Raw genomic sequence first — 20819 nt, forward strand, 5'->3', positions numbered from 1 at the left:
GTTATTAAAAAGTATCACTTAGATAATTTCCCTGCTTTGTACTTGGCCCTTGGGGTAAAGGAAATACATCATTAGATGAATACTTTATAATAAAGCTATAGATCACTAACAATTATTAAACGACTGTCAGGGCCAATTATTATTTTAAAAGTTGAGGACTACAATTTGAAAAACAAATAAAAAACCTTGAAAGAAATTCTTCCATCCTTTGTTTTTGTATAGAAATTAGAAACATGCTTCCTCCTCCACTTCCTTTGAAGTGATTATTTGAATATAATCTTTCCCTATATACAGATATCATACCTTAAAACATTTCTCTTTGTAGCTCCAAAAGTGGTCTTAAGTCAAACAGTCACTCATTATGGAAAGAAAACTTCTCTCTAACCCAGTGAATAACCAGAAGATCTTTTCATCTGTGCCTAGGGAGGTGACTTTGTGAGTGAAACGTGAACCAGTGAATGATGTGTGCCTTCTATTCACTGGGTCTGAAGTGGTTTTCTTTCTCCCACAAAGGACTCGTTGCGTTTGGTCAACACTGAACTTGGACACCCAGGATAGAAGAAAACAGACATACCACATATATTTTAGTGTAAGTAAATTGCAGATGTTTTCCATGATTTATTGCATCAGTCTCTCTGGCTTCTGAAGGACTACCTCCCAGTTCTAAGTTCATTTTCTGGCCTAGCTCTTTCAAATGTGTCTCATTTTCCTTCTCTGAAAAGTTCACACAACTTATTTTTCCTTTTGTTTTTGTCTTTCAATAATTGTAAATGAATTTAGCGTTCATGAAAGTGAGAGCCTAACAGCCCCACCTCCAGCCAAGCATTGTGCCAGTTTCCTCACACAGCTGTCAATGTATTTCAACCTTCACCTGCAGCACTACTTCCTAGGTCTGACTGGATAATCGTGTGGTGGGCAAAGGTTCACAAGGGACTAGGTATGAGTGAACTGGTGTAGATTAAATAAGAATCAAACCAAAAATTTACCTAGATATCAATCCAAACCAAACATTCTTGAGGTCTGAAAAAAAATAGATTACCTTTTATTTTTTAATTTTGCACTGTTTGTGGTTCCTGGGTTTTGCAATAGTCAGAAGAGAACATTTCAAAATATCGTAAGATATTCTTCCAACTTGCCAAGGAAGTGGAACACCAATGCCAGAGAATTTGTAAGACAGCCTTCTCTTTTTTCATCTTTCAATGAACGAAGTTTGCTTTTGGATTTAAATGATAACAAGGGAAGCTAGCCGAGAAAACCCCATTTCTGAATTGTGTTGTTAGACTAACCTACCACAGCAGTATTTGCATTTTCATCTCATGAGATAGTCCTAGTATATCTAAATAAATACATTTGGTATTGTCTAATAGTTAAAACACAGAGTTTTGAATTAGGGGAGCTAGGAACTATTTTTAGCTGTGCAACTATATGAGCAAGTCGAGACACTTGCTCTTTGTGGCTATGTCTACACTACAGAGTTTTTTCGGAAAAACAGCCATTTTTACAAAAAAACTTCACTTACGTCCACACTGCAAACATGTTCTTTTGAAAAAAAAATCAAAAGAACAGAGGAGTTTTTCCAACATTAGTAAACCTCTTTCTACAAGGAAGAAGCCTTTTTCTGAAAGAGCTCTTTTAGAAAAAGGCATGTGTGGACAGGGAAGAGGGAGTTCTTTCAAAAGAAGAGGGAAAAGCACAGGTGCCCTGGAGGCCTCTCCATCCCTAGTAATCACGGCTTAAATGCGAGATAGTGTCCATTCAGTGGGGACACTATCTTTTGAAAAAGCAGATCGCTTTTTCGATGCACTTTGGTTTCTTTCTAAAGAAGTTTTTTAGAAAGATCTCTTCTGGAAAAGCTTCTTCCAAAAGAAGCCTGCAGTCTAGACGTAGCCTATAAGCCTCACTTTTCTTTCTGCTTAAAGGGGTAATAACGCCTGCTAGACTTTATATGCCCAATGAACTCTTAAGACAAAGCATATTCTGTTGTATAAGCATGATGCATTGCTTTTCTAAATATAATTTGCCAAGGCCTAGGAATTTTGGGCTAATTCCTTAACTGCTTCAGTTGCTCATCTGTGGCTGTTGCTGTGATTAAACCTGGTATCCTCTTGGAGCATTTAGGAACAATTCTCTTGAATCTGTTCAATCTTATTTCTGAAAAGTGCCCTGAGGATGATACAGGCTAATATGCTCTCCTGGATGAATCTCTGATCCGGTTAATACTTACAAGTCATATGTCTAGCACAATTCCAAAAGCCTGAAAAAAGGAAAGAGGGTCTGTCAAAATCAGAGCATGCCTATTGTAACAGCCCATTCATTCCACTCCTGAAAATGGTTAAGTAATGGCACTTCTGAAGTGGAAGTTATTTCAGAACCTATGTGAAATAATTGAATCTCCACAACTATCTGCAATGGACAATGGGCAGGGAACCACCTTGTTATGTATTTCATATTGGTCAGAAACATAAGGCTGATGAAGGCTGTTGGAGTACTTGTGGGCCAACTGAAAAAAAAGAAAGCTTGGTCTTTTCAGCCCAATTTTTCAGCCCAGATAGTTCAGGGAATTAGTCATCCCTTTTGGTGTTTAAATAAATCAAACCCAAATGTATAACCTTTCGAGGTTTTCCATTCATTATGCTATAGGGCACACTCTACTCTTCTCAACAGAGAAGCACTATAAAAACAATCAAAATCCCTATGTTATATGATACCTCTGTGTTCTGATCCCCTTGTGAAATCAGAATAAAGATTCTCATTTACTTCAGTGGGGTTTGGATCAGGTGCTCAGAATATATGATCTCTGAATTCTTGGAAAAGAACTAGCAGCAGCCAACAGGATCTCCCATACATTTCAAAAAATCAATTGAGCATCAATATTTCAAAATATCTGACTTCTGGAGTGAGTGAAATGAGTCTAACTTTTTTCCAATTTTTCTGATCTTCGTTTGGCATATGTTGGTGTAGCTCCATTGAAGCCTAAGGTGACACACTGATTTACATTAGAGGAAGATCTGTCACAATATGTGAGGGAACAAAACAGAAAAGAAACAGCGTATCCGTATGGAAACAGATTCTGCTGCTGTTACAATACTTCCCCATTGGTTACTGTAGTGTAGTGAGTGGTGCCTGTTGGTGTGGTAGGAGGCAGCAATCTCTGCACCAGGGTCTGCAGGTGGTCAGAGATGGCACGGCCCTGGCCAAGCAGCTCCTACAGCTCTTCCACCGTAGTTGCAGATCTTCATGCACCCAGTGGTCGAGGGTGCAGTGCTGGCCTCACAGGATCCTTCTGGTTACAGGTCATCCTGCTGGCCCGAGTGTGGGAGGCTGTCCTGGGCGGGGTGGTGCCCCCTGCACTCGCAGCTGCTGTGGCTGTGGGAAACAAGAGAAGTGGTCAGTTATCCCTGGGGACACAGTGGGTAAAGCCCAGCCCCCCTCTGCACGGCGAGGACAGCAGGTCTCCGCACCATCAGAGCCGATGTGCTTTCACACAGGCCGTGTTCGGCATGTCCTGCTATCCCCAGGAGTGTGAGCTGGCCCGGGACTGTAGAGGGAGCTTGTGGAGGGAGGGCATCAGGCAGTGTCCCTCCCTGGGGTCAGGAGCATGTCATGTGCCTTCATTCATACACGTGTGTGGGTAACAGGCCAGGGCCCCTGTGGACCAGCTAGCCAGGGCTAGCTGAGGTCTCTTCCAGTTCTATGATTCTATGATAAGGGGATGGTTGGATGAAATAACATGATCTTGGTAACTAATTGACCATTCATTATAGGGAACTTTCTGGGTGTCTGGCTGGTGAGTCTTACCCACGTGCTCAGGGCTTAGCTGATCGCCATATTTGGGGTCAGGAAGGAATTTTCCTCCAGGGTAGATTGGCAGAGGCCCTGGAGGTTTTTCGCCTTCCTCTGTAGCATTGGGCACAGATCACAGCTGAAGGACTCTCTACATGTTGGGGCCTTCAAAGTATTTGAAGGCTTCAATATCTGAGACATAGGTGAGAGGATTATTCTGAGAGGGGTGGGCAAGATTCTGTGGCCTGCGCTGTGCAGGGGGTCAGACTAGATGATCATAATGGTCCCTTCTGACCTTAAAGTCTATGAGTCTATGAGTCTATGAGTCATGGCACATACACAGGTTGCTGCGTACTCCGTGGTCAGCAAGGCCCACATGCGTGGTCCCTGGTCTCCCTCTCTCCACCCCACCACCCCATATAAGGAGACAGTAATGGCACTCACATGTCGAGGCCTTCCCAGCCTCGGATGACACCAGTGACAGGCTTGCTGGGATGGCTCAGGGGTCTTGGGTACAGGGCATGCTCTCTCCAGGCTCCTGCAGCTCTTGTCCATCCTCCTCCTCCTCCTCCTGTGTGTCACGGGCAGAGTCCTCTGCCCCAGGGTCAATGACCACCTGGGGGGCATGGACCATCTGATCCCCCAGGATGGGGTCCAGGGCATCATAATAGGAGAAAGGGTCTGGGTCAGCCCCTGGTTGGGAGCTGCCCCCTGAGGCCCTGGCATAGGCCTGCCACAGCTCTTTGATTTTCATGCGCACCTGCTTCTGGGTGTGCATGTGGCCTTTGGTGGCCAGGCTGTCAGCCATCTGCCTGTAGACAGCCGCATTCCTCCGTCTAGTGCGGAGATCGTGGACATTGGAGGCTTCTCCCCAAACCTCAATGAGGTCCACGATCTCCGCACTAGACCAGGAAGGTGTTCACCTTTTGTGGCTCCTGGCAGGCTCCTGGGAGCTGCCAGCCTGCTCCCAGGGAGCGGAGGAGGGCTGGGTGCTACTGGGTTGCTGGCTCATGCTGGGCCAGATGCATGGACTGCTGGCTCTGGGCTGGCAGGCTTGCAGCTGGCACAGGCACTGTAGCCAGAGTCTACCCCTATAAGGGCTCCGGGGCTGGAGGGGGGAGCAGAAGATTTTTCCTGGTTTGGCCCAGAGTGGCCACCAGGGTACCCTGGGAAGGGCAGGAGGCTCCTTATTTCAAAATAAGCATCAACACAGCTCTTATTTCAATTTAGCTATTTCAAATTTGGCATTATTCCTCATGGAATGAAGTTTATCAAATTCAAAATAAGCGCTCTGCTACTTTGAATTAATTTCGAAATAGCAGTTTGGCTGTGTAGATGCTAGGAAAGTTATTTCGAAATAATGGCTGTTATTTCAAAATAACGTTGCAGTGTATACATACCCTTAGGCTATACCTACATTGGCAGCTTCTTGCGCAAGAACTGTTTTGCGGAAGAGTTCTTGCGCAAAAATTCTTCCACAAGAGTGCGTCTACACTGGCATGTGCTTTTGTGCAAGAGCGTCTATGGCAGTGTGGACATTCTCTTGCGCAAGAAAGCTCTGCTGGCCATTTTAGCCATAGGGGTTTCTTGCGCAAGAAATTCATGTTGCTTGTCTATACTGCCCTCTTGTGCAAGAGCTCTTGCGCAAGAGGGCTTATTCCTTGTGGGGAGAGGAATAACTCTTCCGGAAGAAGCCCTGTTTTCCGACGCTAGACTGTAAATGTACTTGTGCAGTGTAGACGCCCGGCAAATTTTTGCGCAAGAACAGCTGTTCTTGCGCAAGAAGCCACCAGTGTAGAAGTAGCCTTAGAGAAGAGAGAGGAAGGTTCCCCTCTGGCAGGGATGGATTTTTAAATGGTATCTCCTTTATCTTCAGAGAGGTAGCCGAATTAGTCTGTAACTAGAAAAACTTAAAAGCAACAAAAAGCAGCATCTTAGGGTGTGTCTAGACTACTGAGTTTTGTTGACAAAAGTGGACTTTTGTTGACAAAACTATACCTGCGTCTACACTACCGCTGAGTTCTGTCGACATAACGTTGACAGAACTCAGCAGTTTTGTTGACGCTGGTAAACCTCATTTTACGAGGCATAATACCTTCTGTCGACAGAGTTCTGTCGACAGAAGGTGTTATTGCCTGTAGGGTTGCGTCTAGACTACAGGGTTTTGTCAACAAAGCAGCTTGCTTTGTTGACAAAACTGAATGTGTCTTGACGCTCTATGTCGACAGAAGTTTTGTCGACAGTATCTGTCGACAAAACTTGCGTCGACAAAACCCTGTAGTCTAGACATACCCATAGAGACTAACGAAACATGTAGATCAGTGGTCCCCAACGTTTTGGGGCTGCCGGGCACCTGGGGGCGGGGCCGCTCACGCGCTGCGCGTATGGGGGCGGGGCCGCTCACAGGCCATGTGACTGGGGGCGGGGCCAAGCATGCGCCGCACGCCCAAGGTCAGCACCGGCATCTGCTGCGATCCCGGGCAGGGGCTGCCCAGGTTCCGCGCGGCGCCCCCGGGGGCGGGGCCAAGGCCAGCGCCAGGGCCAGCAAGGGCATGTGTGGGGGCCGGGGCCAGGGCCAGGGCCAGGGCACGCGCTGCGCACCCGGGGGTGGGGGTCAGGGTCGGCACCGGCACGCGCAGCGCACCCGGGGCCGTGGCCGGCCATGCGCCCGGGGCTGGGACCTGCCGCACTCCCGGGGGTGGGGCCAGCCCAGATTGCTCCGCGGGCACATGTAAAAGGCCCGGCGGGCGCCATGGCGCCCGCGGGCACCGGGTTAGGGACCACGGATGTAGATAGTATCATGAGTTTTCATGGGTACATCCCACTTCTTCAGATGAATGGAGTATTAAAAGTCCAGTTCCAAAATAAATAAGGGACACTCATTAATGGATCTCAAAGTCACTGTGCTGTTTCAGGCCAATTCCATAAGCCAAATAAACAGGGAAGCATTGGAACTTATCTTCATTTACAAGTTTGGGACCCATCACAAAGATAGGAATAAAGACATCACCTGGCTAGCACACTACCTTCCACATCCTAATGATTTAACGGACCAAACAATGGGAACTTAAGAACAATTTGCACCTTCTTTATCAGCTTCATGTAACATGAACACGCTAATTCACGAGTTTCAGGGAGTAGCCAAGTTAGTCTGTTACAGAAAAAAACAACAAATGGTCTGGTAGCACTTTATAAACTAATAAAACACGTAGATGGTATCATGAGCTTTTGTGGGCACAGCCCACTTCACTATTTTTTCCCTTCCTTTCCCCCCACCCCACAACTCATACCCTATTTATTTTGGAACTGGATTTTCAATACTACATTCATCTGAAGAAGTGGGTTGTACCCACCAAAGCTCATGATACCATCTACATATTTGTTAGTCTTTAAGGTGCTGCTAGACTATTTGTTGTTTTTTAAGTTTCTCCTTTCTCTGTCATTGAGTGGCTGTTTTGCAACCTATGAGGGCAGCAAAAATGCAGCTATACTGTGCTAGTGGAAAATCTCCTGTCTCCTAAATCAGCCAACTCATGTGGGTGTAAATATGGAAATACTATAAACACACTTTATGGCCTGTGACAGTGCATCTGCCCCACATTGGCTTTTTAAGAGTTAAAAGCCAGCCCTGAAAGAGGGCTGGAGCTGTGGAGCTGTGAAGCCAGCAGCTGTGGCTAGTATGAGCCAATTAGGGCCCAGCTGAAACCAGTATAAATAACGGCTCCTGGAGGGGTGGAGATAGACCCACTCTTGCTCTGGTGCAGGAGGGTCTTGGTTGTCAGGGAAGCTGGAGGAGTCCTAGGGCAGAGGTGTAGTGAGGGTGTTATATGCCTGGGGCAAAAGCAAAATTTGCCCACATGCACCATGCTGCCGCTGTGTGGCGAGGCCCCGAACCTGGCGCACAACTGAGCCTGACCCTGGGTGGAGAGGGGGAGCTTGTATTGCATCTTCCTCTGCCCCTCCAGTTTGGGGCTGGGCCCCCGCACACACTAACCCACCAGCGGCGATGGAGGAGGGTCAGGCTGGGGGCAGAGAAGTGGGAAGGAGGTTTCAGCCGCTGGCAGCAGGTGGAGGAGGAGCTGGCAAGCCAAGGGATGATGGGGGAACAGAGGGGGCTAAATGAGCGCCCCCCCGTGTGGCACCTGGGAGCAACTGCCCCCCCGTACCTCCTTCTCTACGCCACTGTCCTGGGGAAGACCAGACTAGATCAGACTAGGCTGCAGGGCTTGAAACAAGGTCTGAGGCTACCAGGGCTGCAGAGAGGCAGCCAGGGTAGGCAAAGGCAGCAGGTCCATGCCCCTTTGCCAATGGTGAGTGGACATTTTGGACTTCAGTTTGCCCCAAGGCAGGAGTTAGATGAAGACTGGTGGTGGGTATATGGGATTGGGAGTTCCCAGAGGGGAAGGACCCTAGAGCAGCGTTTCCCAAACTATAGGCCGCAGCCCAGTACTGGGCCGTGGGAAAAAAATACCGGGCCTCAGCGTGCCTGGTGGCTGCTGGTAGGGCTGGCCTTAGGCTGATTTGACCGATTCGGTCGAATCGGGCCCCGCGCCCCTGAACCCGGAAGTGCCGGCATGTTACAGAGCCGGGGGCCCTGCTCCACCAATATGTGGAGCTGGGTCTCTCCTCCGGCTCTGCCTGGAGCGGGCCCTGGCCTGTCCCGACTGTGTGCAGCTCCTCCTCGCCAGCTGCTGCCGCCCATGTGTGATGTTGCATGTGGGCAGGGAGGATGCCTGGGCGTAACGTGACGTCACATCCTGGGATTTTAAAACTCTTTGGAGGCACATTGTGGGGCTGCCTCCAGGTTCGGCCTCCAGGGCCCGAGCGTGGCCTCTGGCCCCGCAACGTGGAAGGCAGAAAGCAGGGAATGGGCTTGTGCGGCAGCAGCGGGGGAGGTGGAGGAGAGGAGGAGGTGGTGGCAGTGGCGGGGGAGGGGAGGGAAGGAAAGGGGCTTGGGCTTGGGCTTGGGCGGGGGCAGGAGGGGCTTGGACGGAGGGGGAGGGGTAGATGGAGAAGGGGCTTGGGAGGGGAAGACACCAAGGGAGAGGGTGCAGGAAAGACAAATGCCAGGGGGCCAACTGCAGACAATGAGGCAAAGGGTAGGAGGGGAGGTGTCAGTAGGAAAGGGGACAGGATGATGCTGGAAGAGGAGAGGAGAGGGGAAGGGCATTGGGGGCTGGAGGGGAAGGTGCTGGGAGAAAGCTTGAAACAAGGGGTGGGCATGAGAAAGGTGGGGATGGAGCAAGGCACATGTGAGGGCACAGACGGGCAGGAAGGGAATGGGGCAGAGAGTGGTGAGGGGGTGGGTATCAGAGGAAAAAAGGTGTAGGGCAGGAAGGGAAGGGGGAGGCACCAGGAGGGTGCAGGGCTAAGGGAAGGTGCAGGTGCCAGGGGATTCTGGGATGAAGCAGAAGGGCAGAAACCTGCAGGGGAGGGACCAGCACCAGAGGAGAGAGGCAGGACAGGTGTGGAGAGGGAGGTGTTAGAAGAGGGGTAGCTCACCTGATCAGAGTGGGGCTACTGGAGGAGTGGGGGAGAGAAGAGCTGGAGGGGGCAGGTCGCAGGAGGGCTGAGGACAGTGAGAAGGGCAGGAGTCAGGACAACAGAAGAGGGTGTGGAGTTGGGGGGCAACAGGCACCAGGGGAGATGAGGGAGCAAGGAGAGGAGACATGGCAGCAGAGAGAAAAGGTAAAAGTTTATAAAATATTTAATAATAACTTGGTATGCTGCCCACGGCCAGTTTGTTTGTGCCCCGCAGTGCATTTTGGGTTTATGTGGCGATCAACACGTTTGGCGAGTGGGAACCGAAACAAAAAAGTAGTCAGTGTAATGATCTTCTGTTGATTTGTGTTTTAGTAGTTAAATTCTTGGACTGTCAGTGCTCATGAAAAGTGCTGTCACGTGGGTAGAAATCAAGTAAAGATTGAATTTTATTAATATCAGCAGAACTGACTTAAATGGTGCCTGTGTGTTGTATAGTCTTGCCTTAATCTTTGTGTTCATGCCTGTTAGTGTGAGAGAAGCTATTTGTATATATTTGCTTGCATATGCAACCACACTTAAGTTGAGGCCCTCAGCATCAGTGTGGCCCCTGGGGCTTCCAAAGTTGAGTTGCCCTAGCTCATCCCTGACAGGTGTCTGTCTAACCTAGTCTTAAATATCTCCAGTGATGGAGATTCCGCAATCTCACTAGGCCAGCGTTTCCCAAATTATGGGCCGCGGCCCAGTACCGGGGAGTGGGACTGACCCGGCCATATGTAGATCTCAGGGCGCTGCTCCCCTCCCCCCCCACAAAGCATGAATTAGTTCAGCCCGGGGATTCTATTGTCATCCCCCCCACCACACACACACCCTCGAGTAGTTGCGAACTGTCTGGCTGGTAGACACACTCATGCAGCCTGAGCACATTTACCAGCCAGGCAGTTCAAAACTACAAACTGATACCACTAGTAATAATAAAACATACCTAATGAGAAAATACCAGACATGTTATATGTCTGGTATTTTCTCAGTTTGTTTTTTATGTGTTTATATTTTTGGGCTGCAAAAAACAGTACTGAAAAAAAAGGGTTCCAAATAAAGTAAAAAGTTTGGGAAACCCTGGTCTAACCAGTTTTCTGTCTGTCTTACAGTCCATTTATCCAATCCATATTCCTAAACTTGCTGGCAAGAATATTGTGGGTGACCATATCAAGCTTTGCTAAAGCTGGCACTGGGGGGTTTGGGAGGACCAGGAACTAATTTGAATATTCATCATTTGATTAATGAATATGCAAATATGCAAATGAACGTTACCGGTCATCCAAAAGTTCGTGAATGGATTTACTGGTTCCTGTGTCAAAAAGTTTGGGAACCCCTGCCCTAGAGTGTTAGGGCAGTGTGTCAGGGCAGTACTCAGAGGAAGGACGACGAGGTCTGGGAGAGATGTGGGTCCTAGTAGAAGTGGAGCAGCAGGTGTGACACCAGTTAATTGAAGAGAAGAGCTAATTACCTGCATAGCCAGCAGGTGGCCCCCATGAAGGTGAGTGCTTGCTCTGTTACATGGCCCCATTCTTGAAGGTTCTGAGAATTCTCAACCCTCATTCACATCTCTTAACAGGGGCTCAGCACCTTCCAACATCATGATCTGCAAGAGGCACCAAAGACCCAAGGAAATAGAGGAAGACTGATCAAAGAGATAATAGCTAGGACATTTGAATAATAAAACCCTGGACCAAGTGTACTTTGTACATTTGTTAGTTTTATGGGCTATCTATTATTTAAAGCAAAAGATCAGTCTAATTCTGAGCATCATTGCTCAGTCAAAGAGAAATCCTGCAATACACTGTCATAGCTTTTCTTCCTAGTTATAATTCTCATTACACTTCAAATGTGGATAAAATCTATTATTCATAGTGTCGTGTTTTAGTTGGTAGAACACCAGACTTGTAGATGATTAGTGATAGCTGATGAAATGAACTTTCATAAAAGTTCAGGTGCTTGCATTATATAAAATTGAATTTCTAAAATCAGTGCCTTTGATGTCTTCCCAGTATAAATATTTTACTCACAATTAAGCACTCGGGGCAAAAAGGAAAAAAGTGGTTAAAAAAGCAACCTTCCATAGAAAAGCTTTTTAAAAAGCTAAGATTTTTTTCAATAGTTGCTGCAGATTTCCCATTTAACATGAATTTGCCACATTTATTTTCTTCTGGTCAAATCCTACTTGCCTTGCCTATGTTCTCAATGGGAAGACTCCCGAGAGTAAAACAAGCAGAACTTTCCTTACTCTCTCAGGGTATGTCTACACTACCCTCCTAGTTCGAACTAGGAGGGTAATGTAGGCATACCGCACTTGCAAATGAAGCCCGGGATTTGAATTTCCCGGGCTTCATTTGCATAAGCGGGGAGCCGCCATTTTTAAAACCCCGCTGGTTCGAACCCCGTGCAGCGCGGCTACACGGGGCACGAACTAGGTAGTTCGAACTAGGCTTCCTAGTTCGAACTACTGTTACTCCTCATTTCACGAGGAGTAACGGTAGTTCGAACTAGGAAGCCTAGTTCGAACTACCTAGTTCGTGCCCCGTGTAGCCGCGCTGCACGGGGTTCGAACCAGCGGGGTTTTAAAAATGGCGACTCCCCGCTTATGCAAATGAAGCCCGGGAAATTCAAATCCCGGGCTTCATTTGCAAGTGCGGTATGCCTACATTACCCCGCTAGTTCGAACTAGCGGGGTAGTGTAGACATACCCTCAGTTTATCTATTTCTCTGAAGAGTCGCTTACATAAGTTAGATTCCTAGTTTAGCTGTATTCATTAACAGGCTCTTTAATTTAGGATCACACTGAAAAGTTCACATTGTTCAAATCTTTTCAGGGGATATGTTTGTTGTTTTCCTTGATTCTTTCAAAGATAAAAAGGAAAAAAGAAGGTCCATATATATTTTGGCTTTCTGTTCCTCAACAGCCCCCATCCTACAACCTCCCATCCTTTCCAAACTCCCCATCTCTCTGAAAAAAATGGTAAAGTGTTGTTATGCCACTATTTATAGGCCTTAAGCAAGTTGCCTGCTACAGTATTTATTTTTTATAAGTTTACTCAATTGTTCTTTCAAAGAATAGGGAACTAAATATTTAATGTACACACTAATTAGGAAGTAGAATAGAACGACAGTTGCAAACACCTCAGGAATGGAGGTTGTAATTCTGAAATATGTGTAACTGAACAAAACATTATGGTGGTTCTTTAAAAAGTTTACACTGAACACTGACTTAATATGGCTTTGAAACTTTACTATACAAAAGAAAAATGCTGCTTTCCCCCTTTTTTTAAAGCAATTTTTCTTTAACACAATACTGTACTGTATTTGTGCTTTTTTTCTGGGTGGGAGGGGGTGTCTCAACTGCTGCCTGATTGTTTTCTTCTGGTTCCAAATGAACTGCATGGTTAGCCAGTAAGTTTGTAATTCTGGAGTTCATAACTCAGAGGTTCTATTATGCTTTCCATCTTCAGTGGTGAAATGCCCAGAATTATGTTGAACCAGCACAGACATCTATTTGTAACCAAGACTATTCATCATGTCCCTGAAAGGGATCAGACAAATCACTGAGTGCCGTTAGTTAAAAGTATCATTGGCACTATCTGCCCCAACCCCTGCTCCACAACTATCTAGTAGTGCTGTCAGACAATTTTACATTCTGAGCAATGCATGTTTTCTTCTCTGATAGGAAATTATTTTCCCAGGTCACATGGACCTTGTCAGATTCCTGCAAGATACAGCAAAGAACATGACTTCTGTTCTGCCCAAAATGTTTGCCTGAGGATCTGATATTTAGCTGAAACAAAATCGTTTTAATTCGACAAACATAGAGCTCGGCCTGTTCATCTTAGCTGCCTTGTCTAAACATATAGTTCATATAGGTTTCAATAGGAAAAGGGCACACTACAGGCGTCTGCAGGAGATTCTGGCTCCCTGCCTCCCACAGAGCAAATTACAGGTCACTCAGTGTACAATGGGAAGGGGAGGGGAAAATTCACTCAAAAATGGCTTCGGATTAGTAGGCACCGAGTGACTAATGTAAGGGGGAACGGGAAATAACCTCAGGGTACTTGGCTTTCAGCAGACTCGGAGAGAAATGGTCACAGAAGATGGAAAGGGGGGAGTACCTGTTGCCAAATGGCTATGATTACAGTGGTGGCAAACTTCCAGGGAAACAGAGCCTCAGCTCTGTTTTATCAGGACCCTTTGTAAGTTGCTATTAAGAAGTATTTTTCAACAATCTCACTTTTATTAGCCGTTTGTGCCCATTATAGTTTTCTAGTTGCTAGTTTGTTATGGCTATAACATAAATAAGGTTCTAAAAATGTCTCATTTGAGGAGTTGCAGGGCCGGGCACACCATTTAGAACAGATAAAAGCAGATGTACAGGGTTTTCTTTGTAATGGGTCTATTATATATTTAATAGAACTGTCATATAAACCTATACTGGCATTTAAAATGCAGTTTCTAGGCTATAAAATAAACACCATTTCTAATATTGCTGTTGGCTTTCACCTATAGGACTCAGTTCATTAAGAGCTCTGTATGGCATTTATATAAGATTGTCATGTGATTTACTACACACAAAAACCAGGCAGTGAATGTCTACTTTCCCTTGCTCTCCCCCCCTCCAGCTATTACAAAATCATTGCTTCAAGAATATTAACACACTAATGGTTGTATCTTGGCACGAAGGTGAGGTCAGAGGCAACAGAGGTGCTGGCTAGCATATCATCTGATGAAGGAGCTCTGGTTGCTACAGTAGGCTTCCTGCAGGCAGAATGAGCTTGAGAAATGCATGTACTTCTTCATTCAGTTCTGCTCAAGGAGACTTTTTTGGCTTGACAAGCAACGTGAATGTGGCCACAATGTATAAAAGAAATAGACTATTTGTGTTTCTGTACCCTGGTCTACACTAGGGAGTTATTTTGAAATAACACCCCTTATTTCTAAATAACAAGTGGAGCGTCCACACTACCAAGCCCATTATTTTGAAATAACAACTCTCGCTTTCCACAAGGAATAACACTTATTACAAAATAGTTACTTTGAAATAGTGATAGTGTGGACTCTCTACTGCTGCTATTTTGAAATAATTACTCCCTAGAGTCATTCAAAGTAATTACTCTCCAGTGCTTCATGGGGCTCTAAGTCAAGATAGCGCATCCACATTAAAGGAGCCTGCCTCGGACTAGTTTTGAGGCTTCCCTGTAGTGTGGATGCGCTATTTTGAAAGTTATTTCAGGAGTTATTATTTCGAAATGTAGACATGCCCAGTCTGGGGTCAGGGCATGGTTTGTAGTTTGTCTATTTCTAAATCAGTAGTTAGTTGTTACATAGTATAGTGTTATTTCATTTTTACCCTGCAAGGTGGCCAAAAGGTTCAACTGGTGGTTTCCTAATTCATTGTACTTTGCATGTGTGGGTTCAAATACCATCTTATAAGTCACTGCTTCAGTAGCCTATAAAACTTTGCTAAATGTTAACCATTTGGGTTGAAAATTTTCATGCTGCTTGTCTGCCTCAAGCTGTTTTTCTTTGGAAATTTCAGCCACAAAAGTTCAGCTTTTTCTAAGAATGGGTATGTCTACACTACAGCACTAATTCAAACTAACTTAATTCGAATTAGTTAATTCGAACTAAGTTAATTCGAATTAGTGCATCTAGACCTAAAAACTAGTTCAAATTAGCATTTTGCTAATTCAAACTAGCATGTCCACATTGAGTGGACCCTGAACCGAGGTTAAGGATGGCCGGAAGCAGTGCCGGCAGGGCATCAGATTAGGACTTAGAGCGTGGAGCTGCTGTCTCAGGCTAGCCGAGGACTGTGCTTAAAGGGACCCGACCCCCACCCCGGACAGACAGTTCTCAGGGGTTCCCCGCTTGCTTGTCTAACTCGATAAGGGACAGCAAAGCAGTCCTGGCTTGGAGTGTCCTGAATGCCCACACTCGGCGCATCACAGCACTCGGCCATCAGTCTGGCTGCACTTGCCGCAGGCTGCCATCCGGGGGGTGGAGTCAATCAGGGGGCTGCAGGAGAGCTTCCACCCCGAGGAGCCCGCAGAGCCACCCCAGTCCTCCCCATCGGGGGCTCATACCCCATTCCTCCCTCACCTCCTTCCACTTACCCCTCCCTAGCCCCACTTCCTGATGTACAAAATAAAGGATACGTGTGCTCAAAAATACAAACTCTCTTTATTGAACAAAACTTGGGGAGACTGGGAAAAGGAGGTGGGAGAGGGGAAGAGAGAGGGTGGGAGAGGGGAGGAGGAAACCTGGGAGGAGGGAGCTGGAAGGGGGAAGCCAGGGGAAGAAGGAGGAGGGGAAGTATCAAATTATGGTATGCCATATCTTCAGTACTGTGTACAGATGTGATCTCCTCACCAAATAGTCAACCTGTGGAACTCCTTGCTACAGGAGGCTATGAAGGCTAGAACTATAACAGAGTTTAAAGAGAAGTTAGATAAAGTCATGAAGGTTGGGTCCATGGAGTGCTATTAGCCAGGGGGTAGAAATGGTGTCCCTGGCCTCTGTTTGTGGAAGGCTGGAGATGGAGACAAATGGCTGGTCATTGTCTTCAGTCCATCCCTAGTCTTCAGGGTCCCTAGTGTTGGCCGCTGTTGGCAGACAGGCTACTGGGCTAGATGGACCTTTGGTCTGACCCAGTACGGCCATGCTTATGTTTTTATGTTCCAAGCTCAGGGCTCAGGGTCAGGAGTCTCACTGGACCACTTTGATTTTCATGCAAACCTGCTCCTGGGTCGCCAGGCTGGCAGCTATCCTGCCCTAGACGACCACTTTCCTGTGCCTAGTGTGGAGGTCGTGGATGAGGTCCACAATCTCCGGACTAGACCAGGCGGGCGCCCGCCTCTTGCGGCCCCGGGCAGGCTCCTGGGAGCCACCAGCCTGGTCCCGGGAAGAGGCGGAGGGCTGGGTGGCAGCGGGTGGCTGGCTCGTGCCGTGCCAGGTGCAGGGTCTGCTGGCTGGGTGCTGGCAGGCTTGCACCTGGCACGGGCACCATAGCCAGCCCATGCCCCTTTAAGGGCTCCGGGGCCGAGAGGGGGGCAGACGAGTTTCCCTGGTGGTGCCCAGGTTGGCTGCCAGGGCAAGCTGGGGAGGGCTAGCCTCCCACTAGTTTGAATTAAGTGGCTACACAGCCCTTAATTCGAACTACTTAATTCGAACTAGGCGTTAGTCCTTGTAGAATGAGCTTTACCTAGTTCGAATTAAGCGCTCCGCTAGTTCGAATTAAGTTCGAACTAGTGGTTTGCCTGTGTAGCGCCTATCAAAGTTAATTCGAACTAATGGCTGTCAGTTCGAATTAACTTTGTAGTGTAGACATACCCAATGAGACTAGGGAAAAATACATCATTTTGTGATCTTTGATTTGAGAAACTCTAGTTCCTCATGGTTTGGAGCAGGGAATTGAAATTTGTGTCCGTCATGCACATTTCACTGTTCTTGTAAACAGTCACCAAATTTGGCACAGGGTCAGCTTGGAGGTCAAAGGTCTAATGGAGCTATGGCTGGGAGCAAGGGCTAGAATGATCAATGCAAAGCCCAGACGAGGCCTCTAGTCTCAAGAGCCTTAAGGGTGGAACCCAAGATTCTAGAGTCTCACCATCCTCAGCAAAAATAGAAGCAGGTGTCCTGTAGAAAAAAATAGTTTTATCCTCCAAATAAAGGCAGCGTCATAATGCATCTGCAGCTGGGAGCTGACCTGATTCTGGAATTTTCTATCGATTCTATCCATTCTGGAATTTTGAATTCTTGACTTTCCAATGTTAACTAAGTTCTCTCAATCTTTTTTTGTGTGTAATTTCACATTGACATGGCAGTAGTAACCAGGGGTACGTCTACTCAGCAGGGCTAAAGTCAAATTAAGCTACGAAACTTCAGCTACGTCAATTATATCTATTGCATAGCTGAAGACGAAATAGCTGAATTCGGCTTTTGGTGCTCTCTCCACAGCAGGAAGTCGAAGGAAAAACACTCTTCCTTCAACTTCCCTTACTCCTCATGAAATGAGGGTTAACATGAGCTGGAGCAAGAAGTCCACCAGCTCAACATTATTTTTATGGCTTGTAGTGTAAACACACACTTTGTTATTTTGGAATAACACCAGTTATTCTGAAATAATGCTCCTGTGTAGCTGTACCCCAGGAGCCTCACTCAGGATCAGAGCACACTTGTGCTAAGTACTGGACAAACATGTAGACCTGGTACCTACCTCTAAAGAGCTCACATGTCACAGTTAAAACATGGGTGCATAAAATTAGGCAATTTCATTTGTATTTAGGTTGCTAATTCAACTGGCTTCACTTTTAAGGTGCTGTGCACCCATAACCCGCAGTCATTTGAACAGCAGCTGCAGCTGTTCACTATCTGTAAAAATCAGGCCACTTTTATTGAGGACTCCAGTTCAGCAATTCACTTAAGCATGTGCCCAGCCCCAAGTCACAGCTGACGAACCATTAAGGACCCTACCCCCAATGCCACAATTTAGAGCTGCCTAGTAGCAGCAATAAATGGAGATGAAGCTGAGACTGGGTCATGGAATCAGGGAGTGGTAATGACTTCTTAATGACCCCCCTTTCTCTTGCCCTGAAACACAAGAGAATCTGGTCTGTAATGCATAAATAAATAACAAATGAACAGGTCAAAGTTAAGGTTGAGATAAATGAAGCAGGTCATGCAAAACAGCTATAGTTTTAGGCTGTCTTGAAGCTAAGGAAGGCAACCAATCATATTGGGCCATGTTCTCAAGGTTATCTTAGGCACCATGAGGCATAGACATGTATTTTTAAAATGAAAGCTTACATGCCAGAGCATTAATTTAGAGACAAATATGTCCTGCAATGATCAACAAAAATATTCATCAAAGATTATCACAAAGTAGATGGAAAGAGTTATGAATGGATTTTGAAATACCACATTCATATTTTTTTAAATAACCTATTCCTTAAACTTTACTAAGAAGTGAGTAAATTTTCTTATCTCAAAAATCAGGAAGTTATTTTCTAGCGTGAGCAAATCAAAAGTTCAAGAAAGGTTTGTTTTCATATAATTATAACTTACAAAATAAGGACAAATTTAATTCTAAATACTCAGAAAAAATATTCTGTACTCTCTGAGGCTATGTCTACACTATAATGATCTATTGGAAAAAGGTATGCAAAATGCGCTACGCAATTTGAGTACTTTTTTCTGATAGTTTTTTCGAAAAAGGCTTTTCCAAAATTTGGCCCATCTCTACTGGGCCAAATTTTGGAAAATCCTCCTTTTTCAGAAGAGCCCTTCTTCCTCGTGGAAGGAGGAAAACAAGGCTTCTGAAAGAGTGTATCTGCTCTTCCGCAAAAAAAGCGGAAGAGCAGGCGCATTCCCTGGACGTGGCAGAGTTTTTCCGGGATACCACCGGTATCCCAGAAAAAACTAATAGCCTAGACATAGCGACTATGTCTAGACTGCAGGCTTCTTTCGAAAGAGGCTCTTTCGAAAGCATCTTTCGAAAGAGCCTCTTTTGAAAGATCGCGTCTAGACTGCAGGCGGATCTTTCGAAAGAGAAATCCGCTTTTTCGAAAGAGAGCACCCAGCGAGTCTGGATGCTCTCTTTCGAAGACGGCCTCTTTACATTGAAGAACGCCTTCTTTCGAAAGAGGAGCTTTCGAAAGAAGGCGTTCTTCCTCGTGAAACGAGGTTTACCGCCATCGAAAGAAAAGCCGCGTTCTTTCGAAATAATTTCGAAAGAACGCGGCTTGAGTCTGGACGCAGGGGAAGTTTTTTCGGGAAAAGGCTACTTTTCCCGAAAAAACCCCTGAGTCTGGACACGGCCAGCCTGAGTGCTCAGAATACGGGGAAGATACTATTCATCTAAAGCAAAGAGGCTCAATCCTTGTGTTAAATGCAAATTTCGACATAGACTTAATTATGAAACTTCTGTGCTGCCTCTAACACACAGAGGCAGCATGTTTGGACAGTGGAAGAAAAGCTGACTTGGCATTTAAAAGATTGTAAGGTCAACATTAATTTTGTCAGTTTTACTAATTGTTCTCAAAGTGATGTCTTTCATTTGAGCTGATTTAACTGTAAACTCTGACTTACTGTGATTTGGTTTTAAATACTTTTTGGTAACAGTCATTCTGAATTATAAATAGCTTCATCCTTTTTCCGCCTTATCAAACTTTGACGTATGGAAGATAATAAAAAGGATTTTAGGAATATTGATACAAAACAGCCACCCCTTTAATCATGTTAAGTCAATACACCCCAGGAGTTAATGGCCAAATCACAGATGGAGTGGGTTGTAAAAGGGGGAGAGGAGAGAGAAAATTCTATTGCTTTTGATCCAAAACTGATTCATTACTCAGTACAGTTTAAATTGTCAAAGATAATTTTTGTAGCCATGCATTTCTCCCCTGTTTATGGGGATATATAGTATGTGAACAGAAATGAGCACAGTTAGAAGCAGCTAGTCAGGGTCTGATGCAGACTGCAAGTGGATTGCTGTCATCACCCAAGCTAACCAGGAAGAACATGGGATGTCATTCCAGAGAGGACTGTCTACACATCTATTCCTGTGGGTATTAATGTGGGCTGCCTTGCTTGATGAGATAATGTTTTCATTTTTTAAGTAAAGATTTGTTAAATTTGTTTTTTTGGCATAAGTATTTCAGGGACTTGATCACGAATCCTTCCGTTCACTCCCTTCCATGACCTTGTAGACATTAGACAGTATTAGCAGAAAAGGGACCGCACAGAAGGCTGAAGAATTCCAAACTTTTCCCATTCTGAAATCTTCTTTTTCTTATCGGTATAATTCTGTTATAGCCAACACTTACATATGCGAGGGACTTTATGCATAACATAGAAATGTAGGGCTGAAAGGGATCAGAGGTCATCAAGTCCAATCCTCCTATGCTGAGGCAGGACCAAGTAAACCTAGATCATAATAGATAGATGTTTGTTCAACCTGTTCTTAAAACCCACCACCTTCCTTGGAAGCCTATTCCAGGACTTAACTACCCATATAGTTAGTTTTTTTCTTAAAATACAATCCAAACCTGTCTTGCTGCAGACTAAACCCTTTACTTCTTGTCTTACCCATAGTGCATGTGGAGAAAAATTCATTGCCATCTCTTTCTAACAGCCCTTCACGTATTAGAAGACTGTTAGCAGCACCTACCCTTAGACTCCTTTTTCCCCAAGTCTAACTATGTCCAGTTTTTTAAAACTTTTCCTTACTGGTCAAGTTTTCTAAATCTGTTTTTTTTTTTTTTTTTTTTTTTTGCTCTGTTCTTTGGACTCTCCAATTTATGCACATCCTTCTAAAAGTGCAGTGCCCAGAATTGGACACAGTATTCCAGATGGAGCCTGGCTGGTGCCAAGGAGAGCAATTCAATTACTTCCTGTGTCCTACATGTTACATTCTTGTCAATGCAACCCAGAATAGTATTTGCCTTTTTCATAACTGCATCACATTGACTCATATTCAATTTGGGATCACTATAATCCTCAGATCC

At 45.6% G+C, this 20819-nt stretch overlaps 1 long non-coding RNA gene across 1 annotated transcript in view; it reads left to right on the forward strand.

Annotated features, from left to right (window-relative positions):
* Positions 1 to 226: 226 nt before the first annotated feature.
* Positions 227 to 20819, forward strand: part of LOC112543581 (uncharacterized) — a 115180-nt gene continuing 94587 nt past the window's right edge. Inside the window, exon 1 of the long non-coding RNA XR_012902674.1 lies at positions 227 to 589. This is a non-coding gene — a long non-coding RNA (uncharacterized LOC112543581). The remainder of the gene's footprint in view (positions 590 to 20819) is intronic.

Source organism: Pelodiscus sinensis, chromosome 3, assembly GCF_049634645.1.
Source record: "Pelodiscus sinensis isolate JC-2024 chromosome 3, ASM4963464v1, whole genome shotgun sequence".
In the NCBI taxonomy this organism is placed as follows: domain Eukaryota; kingdom Metazoa; phylum Chordata; order Testudines; family Trionychidae; genus Pelodiscus; species Pelodiscus sinensis.